A 12,705-nucleotide genomic window follows, 5' to 3' on the forward strand; every position below is an offset into this window, starting at 1 on the left:
CCATCAGGACTAAAATGTCCCAAAATGTACTATAGGAGAACGTGACCAGTTGTTGTTTCTTCACCTTTAGCTTATAACATTGCTTTATTTGAAATTGTTTTTAATGTATTTCCTCGCTCACGTTTTCTAAAATATTTCTTCTAAACGTGATTCGAACATACACTGCTATTGTTCGTTCAGTCTAAATTTTGCATGGTTGACTTGTTCATTGGATTAGAACAAATGTCACATAATCATTGTCTCACTACTGCAAGAGTGCGATTGTGACACTTGTCTTCCGTTCAGTTGTGGGCCGCATCTTCTGACTAGTTACGTGAGTTTGGCCTGGAGCATACGTGTAGGTTGAAAAAGAAATTGTTGGATGCGGACTGCGAATAAGGGTTGGGCCACAGAAGGTTTTTTTTTACCACATATGGACTTTGGGCTAGTGAGTCTTAAATTTGGGTTCGTTTGAAAATTTTTGGTTCATTTTTTAGTTCAAACGAACCCAAATTAAACCTACTAGTTCTTTCTTCCATGCACGACTCAATCCTATTCTCTGTTCTGCCTCTTCTTGCTTTGTGAAACTTCTTTAAAGGCTAATTTTCTCCGATTATTTGGGAGAATCTTCCTTAAAAGGATTGTGACCAAAGATTAAAAGGATTGTGACCACATATGACCTATGTAGAAAATTTGTACCCCCTTTCCTAAAACCTTTAGCGGACAACATACCCAAAACAGATACGCTGACTAAACTGCGCTACACCTCGTCTCACCCCCCCTCCCCCGGAGCATATGGATCCACCCAATCGATTAACATTCAAACCAAACTCGCCCATCCTTTTTGGCACAGGGACGCGAGAACCAATCCGAGTAATCTACAGTGGGGAGACCCCTTAAAGCAACAAGCGAAAATGGCTAGGTCGATAGTAGGGTTAAAGAAAAGGCGAGTATGAAAAGACATATCGCATAACTATCCCTGTAAGCAGCTTCATTCTTTCTTGATCTATGAACCGACTTTATGAAAAAAATCAGTCTTTCGGCTGAAAGTGTGACTTTTGGGTATGGATAAGCAGGACCTCTTGGTTCGGGAGAAACCGGAGATGTTGGCTAAGAAAGCTAAGCAGGCAAGTACAGGACGGACAAAATGCACATAGAAATTGATTGACATGATCCCTCTCCCTCTCTCTTTGGCTAGTTGGCTAGTTGCAAAATAAGCGGGAAAGCATATCAGGTAGGGAAAGAAAGGCTGCTCGATCTCCTGTAAGGCCAACCCTCAACGGCGAGCTCACCAGGCAATGCTATAAATCCGATAGATGTCCAAGGTTTCGTCTACTACGGACCAGGAAACTCTTGGAGGAGCTAACGTGAAATGAGAAATACATTCGATTACGGCAACTAATAGATAGTGAACTTTTATGTAGACACTAAATGATCCCTTGGCTCGAGAAAGAAAAGGAAAAGGTAGTCGTACTCCTACCTTTTCCGTCGGACGATAGGAAAGTTTGAGCTGAAAGATTTAATCACACCTGATAAGAAAGGCGGGCTTAGCAGGTTTTTCCAAACGTATAAACAAAAAGAGGAAGCAACCGGTTCTAAAGAGGATACCGATACGCATACATTCTCGCATGGAAGAACATAGCTGAACCGGATCAAGGGTCCTAACCTAGTCCGACTGACCTTCTTTGGCTGGCCCCCGCCCCTTGTAACAAGGTCAACGTGTACGTGCTTTTTTCTTTCGTTTAGCGAGATAGCTTACCAGCTCTTTCGGCTCATAGGAGCAGTATGAAAAGTGGAATCCTCATCCTGAGTCGAGTCCGCATTGCCATACGAATCGACATCGGCCAAACCAAGAGCTCCTATTTTTTCTTTAACGAAAGCGGATCTAACAGTTTCGATAAAACCAACATCTTTTAAAGATGGAGTCGCTCTGCCTTGATCACAGTGGACATATGCAGCTTCCGCTTTACCTTTGTCTACTGTGAAAAGGAAAGTTCCCTCATGATAGGCCCTCCCAGCTCCCGAACGTCTTTCTATCAATCGAGAGAGGTATAGAATAGTACAACAAACCAAAAAGACAAGAATGGACTCATAAGATGGGCGGTCAGGGAAGCGATTTCATTTGTGTTATCCGCCAAGAAAATGATTAAGGAATTCTCTATACACGGCTGAGAGATGACCGTATTGTTGCACATCCTGAATAAAGTACCGCAGGCAAGCGATGCTTTTTAAAATGAAAGCTTGTAGAACTCAGATCCACTTTTTCTTCGATTCGTAAACTTCGGATCTGATCTTCCTTTCGTCTCCGGGTGACTGAGAGAGAGTTTAGGCCTGGCGTGCATCCGATTCGGTCAACAATAAGGTACAAAGCGGATTGATTAAATGGGCTTGAAGTTCCATTATCGTTAGGTCGAAGATCTCTACTAGGTTTAATGCACTTTGGTAATTGGGAATGTGACAGTAATCGAATGTCTTTTTCATTCGACATTCTCTCTTACCAAGCACTCATACTTGCCAGGGTTGAGGAGACAGTCCTTGAGCTAATTGGGTTTCGAGATTGTGTATACGTGAAAAGAGCTCGCTTTCGACTTTCTCCTTGGCATTTTGTGCCCGGTTCTAGTTCAGGAAAGGGTCTGATCTCTTTCATTGAAGCACATTGATGCCGAAGGAGTCTTCGGAACCGGTGGAGAGGCTATGATGACTTCAGGCTATTCAAATAGCATGACCGATACCACAAAGAAAGGGTATCTAAGTCACACTAGTGGAATAGCTTTTTCATAATAATTATCTCGATATATGATACCAAAAACCTGCCTGATGATTGATAAGTAAAGGGGTTTCGAAAGACAAAAGAATGACAATTCTACGTGTGATAGAAAAGGAGATCTTTTTTTTTTTTTCAGTGTGTGCGGTTCGCCTGCCTTCCTGACCACGGATAGGCTATGGGGCTTTGCACTTCGGCCCCTGAGAATACCACATCAAGGTGACAGGATTCGAACCGATGGCTCTCTGAAACTTCTTCATCGGTTATTTGGGTGCATCTTTCTTAAAAGGATTGTGACGACAGATGACCTATGTGACGAAAGTGGACAACATGCCTGCCTTCCTGACAACGGATAGACTACGGGGCTTTGCACTTCGGCCCCTGAGAATAACACATCAAGGTGACAGGATTCGAACCTATGGCTCTCTGAAACTTCTTCATCGGTTATTTCGGTGCATCTTCCTTAAAAGGATTGTGACAACAGATGACCTATTTGATTGAAAAGTTCCTTGAAAGAATACAATAGAACAAAGGATTGTGACAACAGATGACCTATTTGACTGAAAAGTTCCTTGAAAGAATACAATAGAACAAAGGAGTGTGACAACAGATGACCTATTTGACTGAAAAGTTTGACCTATTTGACTGAAAAGTTCCTAGAAAGAAGGATTGTGACAACATGAAAAGTTCCTAGAAAGAATACAATAAGTAATGCTCTTTTCGAAGTCCGAGACAATTTTCTTGGTTCAATGTTTAAAAACCACATTTTAAATCATATTATCTTGCATAATTCATTTTGATATAATATTGTTGGGGGCATTTTGAGAATCAAACTTGAGACCTCTCACACCCAAAAGGATAATCATACCACTTAGACCACATGGTTTGACCTATTTGACTAAAAGTTCCTAGAAAGAAGGATTGTGACAACATGAAAAGTTCCTAGAAAGAATACAATAAGTAATGCTCTTTTCGAAGTCCGAGACAATTTTCTTGGTTCAATGTTTAAAAACCACATTTTAAATCATATTATCTTGCATAATTCATTTTGATATAATATTGTTGGGGGCATTTTGAGAATCAAACTTGAGACCTCTCACACCCAAAAGGATAATCATACCACTTAGACCACATGGTTTGACCTATTTGACTAAAAGTTCCTAGAAAGAAGGATTGTGACAACATGAAAAGTTCCTAGAAAGAATACAATAAGTAATGCTCTTTTCGAAGTCCGAGACAATTTTCTTGGTTCAATGTTTAAAAACCACATTTTAAATCATATTATCTTGCATAATTCATTTTGATATAATATTGTTGGGGGCATTTTGAGAATCAAACTTGAGACCTCTCACACCCAAAAGGATAATCATACCACTTAGACCACATGGTTTGACCTATTTGACTAAAAGTTCCTAGAAAGAAGGATTGTGACAACATGAAAAGTTCCTAGAAAGAATACAATAAGTAATGCTCTTTTCGAAGTCCGAGACAATTTTCTTGGTTCAATGTTTAAAAACCACATTTTAAATCATATTATCTTGCATAATTCATTTTGATATAATATTGTTGGGGGCATTTTGAGAATCAAACTTGAGACCTCTCACACCCAAAAGGATAATCATACCACTTAGACCACATGGTTTGACCTATTTGACTAAAAGTTCCTAGAAAGAAGGATTGTGACAACATGAAAAGTTCCTAGAAAGAATACAATAAGTAATGCTCTTTTCGAAGTCCGAGACAATTTTCTTGGTTCAATGTTTAAAAACCACATTTTAAATCATATTATCTTGCATAATTCATTTTGATATAATATTGTTGGGGGCATTTTGAGAATCAAACTTGAGACCTCTCACACCCAAAAGGATAATCATACCACTTAGACCACATGGTTTGACCTATTTGACTAAAAGTTCCTAGAAAGAAGGATTGTGACAACATGAAAAGTTCCTAGAAAGAATACAATAAGTAATGCTCTTTTCGAAGTCCGAGACAATTTTCTTGGTTCAATGTTTAAAAACCACATTTTAAATCATATTATCTTGCATAATTCATTTTGATATAATATTGTTGGGGGCATTTTGAGAATCAAACTTGAGACCTCTCACACCCAAAAGGATAATCATACCACTTAGACCACATGCCTTCATAGCAAATCTATAATTCTTAGTTGCTAGTCTATATATTTTCTGTGCCTCAATATATGAAATTTATATAAGTTGAAGTTGTGCATTGCCACGCATTCCTTTGGGTTAAGGCCCCATTGATGACTATACTATTTTTATTTCATTTTGTTTTTTTTTCTTTCAAAATTGTCATTTTTATCTTTTTTGGAGGGGCATTCCGAGAATCGAACTCGAGACCTCTTGCACCCAAAGCAAGAATCATACCACTAGACCAAATGCCCTTATTATGGACTATAGACATATATCGTGGAGTACACAAGTAAATGATATTAATAAGAGCATTATCTTTCTCTAAGGCTCATCTTTTGAGAAATGAACATAGGGGCATTTCGAGAATTGAACTCGAGACCTCTCGCACCCTAAGCAAGAATCATACCACTAGACCAAATGCCCTTTCTAAAAAAAATGCAACATTTTTAACTCCTACTCAATATATTTTTTTCTCTCAAGTTTGAAATCTATTTTCTTGAGCGGTTGTTGGACTATAAAACAAAAAGTTAATGGTCTAGTATTTTACTTGTAAGTAAGGCATGTAATGTTGAATTGTTCTATTATGCAAGTGTTATCGAATAAACTACAACCCAACAAATGAATCAAACTAATCAGTTTGGGTTGGGTTGGATTTATTCGGCTCAGTTCGTCAGTTTGTTTGATTTAATTCTTCTATTTTGCTTCGTATGACAAGAAAATGAAGTTGTATTGAATGTACCATAGTTTGATTTATGACAAACTCATATGAAATATAATTGCATTAATAGTACTAAGAGTTTGAGTCTGTAAATATTTCATGAACTTAAGTGCAACTCATGCTTCATTAAAGACGAGATAAACTTTAGTTAAGTAACTGGAACTTTAAATTACTTCATGTGGAGCTTCAATTACTCTATGTTAGCTACTATCTTTAGGGTTTACTAATTAGACACGAGTTCTTTGATTTAGGGGATTGTTTTATGTAATTTTCAACTACAACTTATGTTTTCAAATTTTTAGGTCATAATTTAGGTAGTGGTTGTATATTATGGATGAACACTAGAGTTTCTATCCCGTTCACCACAACTACTCTAGTTTTTGTTTGAAGGCTATAATTGTCATCTATGTTGTATGGCAATAAAATTTGTTTAGATGAAATTTTAGTTAAAGTTGCATATTTTACTTCTTGCGAGTAAAAAATTTGTTTCTTAACATAATATGAATTTAGTTGCAGAGTTATTAGGAATAAGATGGAGGAAGAAATTTTCTTTAAAATAATAAACAGACCAAAGTTCATCTTTGTTGTTGTCTAATTGTGATTTTGCAAAAAGCTTAACTAATATGAAATATCAAGGTAATTCAAGAATATATATTCACACGTCATTCAAGATGACAATAAAATGGAGTTAAATTGAACGCAGTTGTAGTTTCATGTCTAGCATAATTGTATTAATGATATTAAAGAGAACTTCGTGTTTTATTAGAAGAGACCAACTTCCTTTAAGGTACTAGAAGTTTAAACTACTTCCATTGTAATTTCAATCACTCCACAATGATTACAAATTTAGGGTTGGCTAATTGGACATCAATTATCAACTTTAGGTTATAATTTAGGTAGTAGCCATTATAATATTAATGAGCATAAGAGTTACAATTCTTTCATGGACCATATGTGTTATAGTTAAATGAATATATATATATTATGTATGTCGAGGTTTGGGTAAAGCACAAAGTAGTAAGGAACACCATTGTCAACTCTAGAGCCACCCACAACTCATGATGGAGACAGATGCAAAATATTTTAACATCCTTTGGCATCAAGATACAGGAAAGATGAACGCCGTCAAATTGGAAGCTTTACCTGTCTTAGGAGTCACAATGAGAACTCTAATCAAGCTGGAGCCTTGGACTAGGCAAATTGTTTAGTGATAGTTGAAATGGATGACTTCGACGTCGTGTCAGGAATGAACGTCCTGCTGAAACACAAAGTCATTTATATGCCCCTAGCAAAATGTCTAGTAGTAATGGAGTCTAACCCGATGATCATCAGAAAAACATCCATCAACCAAGAGGGTTGAAAATGATGTCGATACTACAGTTGAGAAAGAATCATAGCCATTATTTAGTGATAGCTTGCTGCTACTGTTGTAATTAAAAAGGGGAGCTCGAGTGAGCCAACCTCAATAGAAACCTTGTTGCCACTACATGAACACCACCACGCAAAACAAGGTCAGATAATGGATTTATCCCCACCAGAAGAGACAAAAACAAGGTTAGATACTGAAGAAGAGAGACAGAAACAAACCACTGAAGCAACACCTGTTCACACAGAAATATCATCTAGACGGTGAAGAGAAGGGTCAGTCGGAAGCGTCAACCACAATAATTTCAAGAAAAATAAAGAGTTCATATAAGTTAAGTTCAGATAAACTTCGAGTTCAAAGCAACAAGAACCACAAACTGGTGTGAAAATACTATGGACTAGTTAAAGTTATCCATAAGATTATGAAGACATCATATAGAATCCAATTGCTCTTATGGATGCGGACTAACCTTGTTGTCCACGTTAGTAACTTGAAACGTTATTATTTCGACCCAAAAGACATCAAGCAGAAGCAGGTGGTATGACGTCATACAAATAAGAAAAAAGTTTCAAGCGAAGAAAGTAGGAAAGACACGAACAGAGAAGACATGAAGACTCAACAAACCGAGAAGTGATTTCAACCTAGTAGGTTGGAAGAGACTCCTCATTATGAGATCAGCTGGAAACGCATCGAGAGACCTAAAGTCAGCCTCATCCAATAAATTGTGTGGGGGCAGATGTCATAGTCATGATTGCCCAAGGCGTGTTGCCTGTGGTTGCATGTTGCATGTCTCAGCCATTCTTGTAAACGATTTGTTGTCCAAGGCGGTTATTTGTGCAATGTTATTGTTTACCGATTATTTGGGCGACACGCCTTGAGCAATCATGACCGTCACAATTGGCTAAGACATTTGTTGTCCATATGTTATTGTTGTCCAAGAGACTCCTCATTATGAGGTCATGGTTGGCTAAGACATTTAAAAAAGTTTTACCTAGGGCAACTTTTATCACAATCCTCTCCTCGCTCTCTGAAACTTCTTTAAATGTTATTGTTCACTGGTTATTTGGGCGCATCTTCCTTAAAAGGGTTGTGACGATAGATGACCTAGGTAAAACTTCTATTGGGAGATCAGTGCAATAGAGAATCTGTGTCCCTTTCCTGAAACCTTCAGCGGACAACATAACAAAGAGTTCCTAGAAAAAATATCATAGAACAATTTGTGTAATGCCTTTAAAGTTAGGCTCGAGGCTCTATCTTGTCTCCCAAGAATATGGTTCATTCTCTATTCACATCGAAATTCTGCAATAGAAAGTGGTACCCTCATCTTCTTTTACAAAACTTTCTCAAGTCCTCATGGAATGATTTGAAAGTGGTAGCCTCATCTTCTTTTATAAGACTACCTCGGTCTTCATGGAATGATTATGCTATGTTGATTTTTAGAGAAGGGAGTAGTGTCAAACTAAAGATTTGAAGGTCACGTGTTTAATCTCCACGTTCACTGCACCTGTTTCCATTTGCATAAGCTGACTATTCAATAAAGAATTAGTTATTATTTATTTTTCAAATATAATGAATTAGCAGAAATATCTTTACTTATGATTGTTTTTTTTTCAAATATTAGCGAAGATAACACAGTTTTGAGAGCGTCAGATTGAAAATCTGAAGGTCACGTGTTCGAATCCACGTTCACCACACCTGATTCACGTCACATAACTTGACTCCTGACTATTCAATTTAAAATTAGTGACTATTTCTTTTTAGAATTTCAGAATTTTCATTTTAATGTTAGCGTGAATAGCTGAATTGGGAGTGGGAGTGGGTCTGTAGTTTAAAATTTCAATGAATTAGCGTAAATAATTTTACTCATGAATTTTTATTTTAATGTTAGCCTGAATAGCTGAAGTGGGAGTGGGTCTGTAGATCTAAAGATAGCGTGGATTCCTAATTCTTTATTTCACTATAAATCCTCTATAAGAATTCTTTATTTGACTATAAATGCTCTGTAAGATATTTAGTAAAATGACTCATCTTATTGCATGGAACAATAAAATTGATGTTCCCGTAGGTGATGATTTTTCTGATTCGAGGACGAATCCTGAAGAGAGGGATGATGATAAGAATCACGGTGTACATTCTACTTTCAATGTTGCTTAGTTGAGTCCTTTTGATGTAGTTGATGTTTTTTCTGATTCGAGGATGAATCCTTTGAAGAAGGGGATGATGATAAGAATCATGGTGTTCCAACTGGACCTATTACAAAACCCAAGGCCAAGAAGATTCAACAAGCATTCATACTTCATCTACAAAATTGGATAGGCTAGGTTCAACCATCATTTCATGTGTTACAAGCTTATTCGTTTGAGTCAAGACCATTTGGAGATTCAAAAGTAAATATTTGCACGGTTGAAGTAGTGGATGAAGTTGCAAGCATCATTTCATGAGTGGTTAGAAAACTTTATTTATTATTTTAATTTCATAAAGTTTGTAATGCTCAAATTGACTTCATTTTCTATTGAGATTTAAAGGGATCGAGATTAAATCACGAACACTAACTTCTTTGTTGGGAGACTATAAATACCCAAAAATTATTATGTAAAAGCATATTTGTGATCAATGAAATTGATCTCTCAAGTTGAGACGATCCCCCTCGGACCTATTACACTAACTTCTTTAAGGGTGACAACGAGACTAATTTTTTTTTAGTTAAAAATTAGAATTATAACAATCTGCCTAAAACCCTCAGACTAATTTTGCTTCATTTCTAAATGCAGGCAGACAAAGTAGAAAAATGAAAACATGTAAATTGTAAACTCGAACATTTCAAAGAAATAAATAAGTTTTGATGGTACCAATGCTAACCCGAAAACAATCAAACCAAATTTATTTCAAACATAGAAAACTTCATGTCTCCATCTTGTAAGGCCAATAAACCAAAGGGCCTAATATAGTAGAGAAATAAAAAAAATGTTACCCTCATCTGTGTTGTGCTGTGCCATAAGTGATCAATGGATGTTGACTTTGACCAATTCCTACTATTGTTTTTTCTATATTTTGAAACTATTTTAAGCACTCTTCTCTTGTACTCCTTATAATTTCTACATTTTAAGGTTGTAAATATTTGTGCACGGGTGACTATTATGATTACATGTCAATCTAGTCAAGTGGAAATAAATTTTGAAGATGAAATTAAAGTATTAATTTTGATGTCATCTTAACCTGAGTTTTGGGATATTGTTATTAATGAGATTCAATCTAATGCCATTAGTAATTCACAATGATAATATTCAAAATACTTGACAAAAAAGAATGGTCAACATAAGATATTTGAAACAAATAAATATTTTTGTCCTCTATGATATATCAAATCACGCATTTGAAATTCCTTAATAATAAACCTGAAGTCTTACATCTTTTATAGAGAAAAGTTCCTTGAATAGAAGTCTTATTAGATACTTCTAAGCATTTAGAGATCAACTAGAAACAAAGCTAAACATTCTAAAAAAAATTAGGGGTTAAACTTTTAAGTTAAGGTAATTTAAGAAACTTGTGATTTTTATATTATCAAGAGTTTAATTGAGCTAGGTCATTCAATCTAGTGGACCCAAGAATTGAACCAAATCAAACAACCTAGTTAGCAACATGATTTAGTGGAAGCATTTTCACGCAAAGTAGAAGCAATAATGGAGGGTTTGAAATAATATAGTTTTCACCCGTTGTTTCTCGAGTGAATATTGAAATAATATAGTTTTCATGTTAAGTTTTGAACAGAAGAAAGAAAGACTGGGATGTAATGTATTATTTCAATTTGTTTGTAATATACAACAATATATAAATTAACTATAAGAAATATATAAAATTACATGTTCTCCAAGAGCTTCAATCAACATTGGAGGGATACTTCTGCAACCACTCTAAAGGTGATCAAGATCACAACGAGTTAGATAAAACAGCTCTAGAACTTTGAATCCAATAACTTGAGTTTGACTCGTGATAGGATCTCTCTTCTTGTGGAATCTGCATAAAATAGGAAAACCATTCCAAAATAAATTTTTATAAGGGATTCTATGGTGCAGTGGTTAGCACTTTGGACTTTGAATCCAACGACCTAGATTCAACTCCTAGTAGGACCTTTATGAAATGACCTTGATGCGAAAACACAGAATAAGGAACGACAACACAAGACATTTTAAAACAAAAGGGTGTTACCTAGCATTCGATGCGAAAACACAAATTTTCTTGAGGCATAAGGTGTAACTTTCTTGAGTTATTTCGAACTTGCTCCGCTTCATGCCTTCCAATGCCTTCCAAGGCTTCATGAACATGACCTCCGTAATCATTTGAACCCATAATAACTAGCATGAGTTTTAGGTTCCGAACTTGCTCCAACCAACTTGAATTGAATTTATTCTCATGTCATATAAAATAGATCTTACAGAAAATAGTTGGTAATTTGGAGCATGTCTAAGCCTTGAGCTAGGATATGACTTCTTGTTTCGTTTTTAGGAACTAAACCTTAGAGGTTGTCATGTCATGCATCGTATTTTAACCATGAAAACTCTTCCGAAGTAACTCTTAATTTTCTCCCCATGAGTGCATAGGTGGCGTTGTCATAATCGTGGCATCCTGCTAGCAAATCGTGGTGCAGGGAATCTCATTTAGGTGAGGGAGATAATAAGTTCATCATGGAATCCTGCTCATGGTACATATACCATAACATCCCACCTAAAGAGAAATAGGGGCCTCGCGGTACACTTCGTGAAGTGAGATAATGGTTACTTCAGGCATGGATCCTAGCAACTTGTTAAGCATGATGTTTGCATTAACCTAGGTGTTTTCTTGGATTCTTGGTGATCCTAGGTTTATGCATAACGTCTTGGGTCAAGCTTGGAACTTATAAGTTCTTAGGAATAGCCCAGCATGATATTGTGCACGTAGTATCTATTAGAGACCAAGGGTACATCTGGGGAATCTATTATTTCAGGGATACCACTTTAGTTATCCTAGGAGGTAAAGTTATATGGATCGTGATGAGCATTTTCTCCCATATCTTGGTTTCGCTAACTACAGTTTTCTAATAACTCCCAAACTTCATTACCTTATATAACCTCTCGGGATAAGGATTCATATAATATTTCATAAAATAAGATCTATTGAGAAAACCCGAGAAAAGGTCAAATTTTGAGTTGACTTGGACAGTTCAGTTGAACTGGCCGTATCATCGTTTTCTTCCTCTGAATAGGAAGAAGATGCGCATTTTTCGCGTCGCCGCCATCTGAAACTCAGCCTGTACAGCCATATTACAGCGTTTCTCTCCTCGATTTCTTCGTGAAACTTAAAGATGGATGTTACAAGAAAGGACGAGGGATTTATTTGATAACTTCTCGTGGATCGTAGCCTAAGATATTCGCTACCAAAGTTCATCCAAAATCTGATTTATCGCTTGAGATAAAACAAAGGATTTCTTATTGGGTAGCCGATTCTAGGGGTTTCAAGGCCCTATTTCTTCATTGAACCTCTTCCATATCCTATCTTCAGGCTAAAGGAATTGGTTTGGAGGAACGTCTTTGAGTGTAGGACCTTAATTTCCAGAAATCGTTCTCGGTATGCAACTCACTCGAAACGCCAGATTTTCGATCACGTGGGTAGCTTATGCTATGATGTTTCAGTTCTCGATTCCTTCATCAAGTTTACTCAACTTCTTCCTCTGAAGCTAGAGGAATCC

The 12,705-nt window shown here is 36.5% G+C and overlaps 3 non-coding genes across 3 annotated transcripts; 1 reads left to right on the forward strand and 2 right to left on the reverse strand.

Annotated features, from left to right (window-relative positions):
* Positions 1 to 5,078: 5,078 nt before the first annotated feature.
* On the reverse strand, positions 5,079 to 5,150 carry TRNAP-UGG (transfer RNA proline (anticodon UGG)). The gene has a single exon. It is a non-coding gene; the product is annotated as a tRNA-Pro (tRNA).
* A 100-nt stretch (positions 5,151 to 5,250) lies between these two features.
* On the reverse strand, positions 5,251 to 5,322 carry TRNAP-AGG (transfer RNA proline (anticodon AGG)). Its single transcript has one exon. It is a non-coding gene; the product is annotated as a tRNA-Pro (tRNA).
* A 5,718-nt stretch (positions 5,323 to 11,040) lies between these two features.
* On the forward strand, positions 11,041 to 11,113 carry TRNAQ-UUG (transfer RNA glutamine (anticodon UUG)). The gene has a single exon. It is a non-coding gene; the product is annotated as a tRNA-Gln (tRNA).
* Positions 11,114 to 12,705: the final 1,592 nt, after the last annotated feature.

The sequence above is a fragment of the Cucurbita pepo genome, unplaced genomic scaffold (genome assembly GCF_057944985.1).
Source record: "Cucurbita pepo subsp. pepo isolate OVF unplaced genomic scaffold, ASM5794498v1 scafford_2, whole genome shotgun sequence".
NCBI lineage: Eukaryota > Viridiplantae > Streptophyta > Magnoliopsida > Cucurbitales > Cucurbitaceae > Cucurbita > Cucurbita pepo.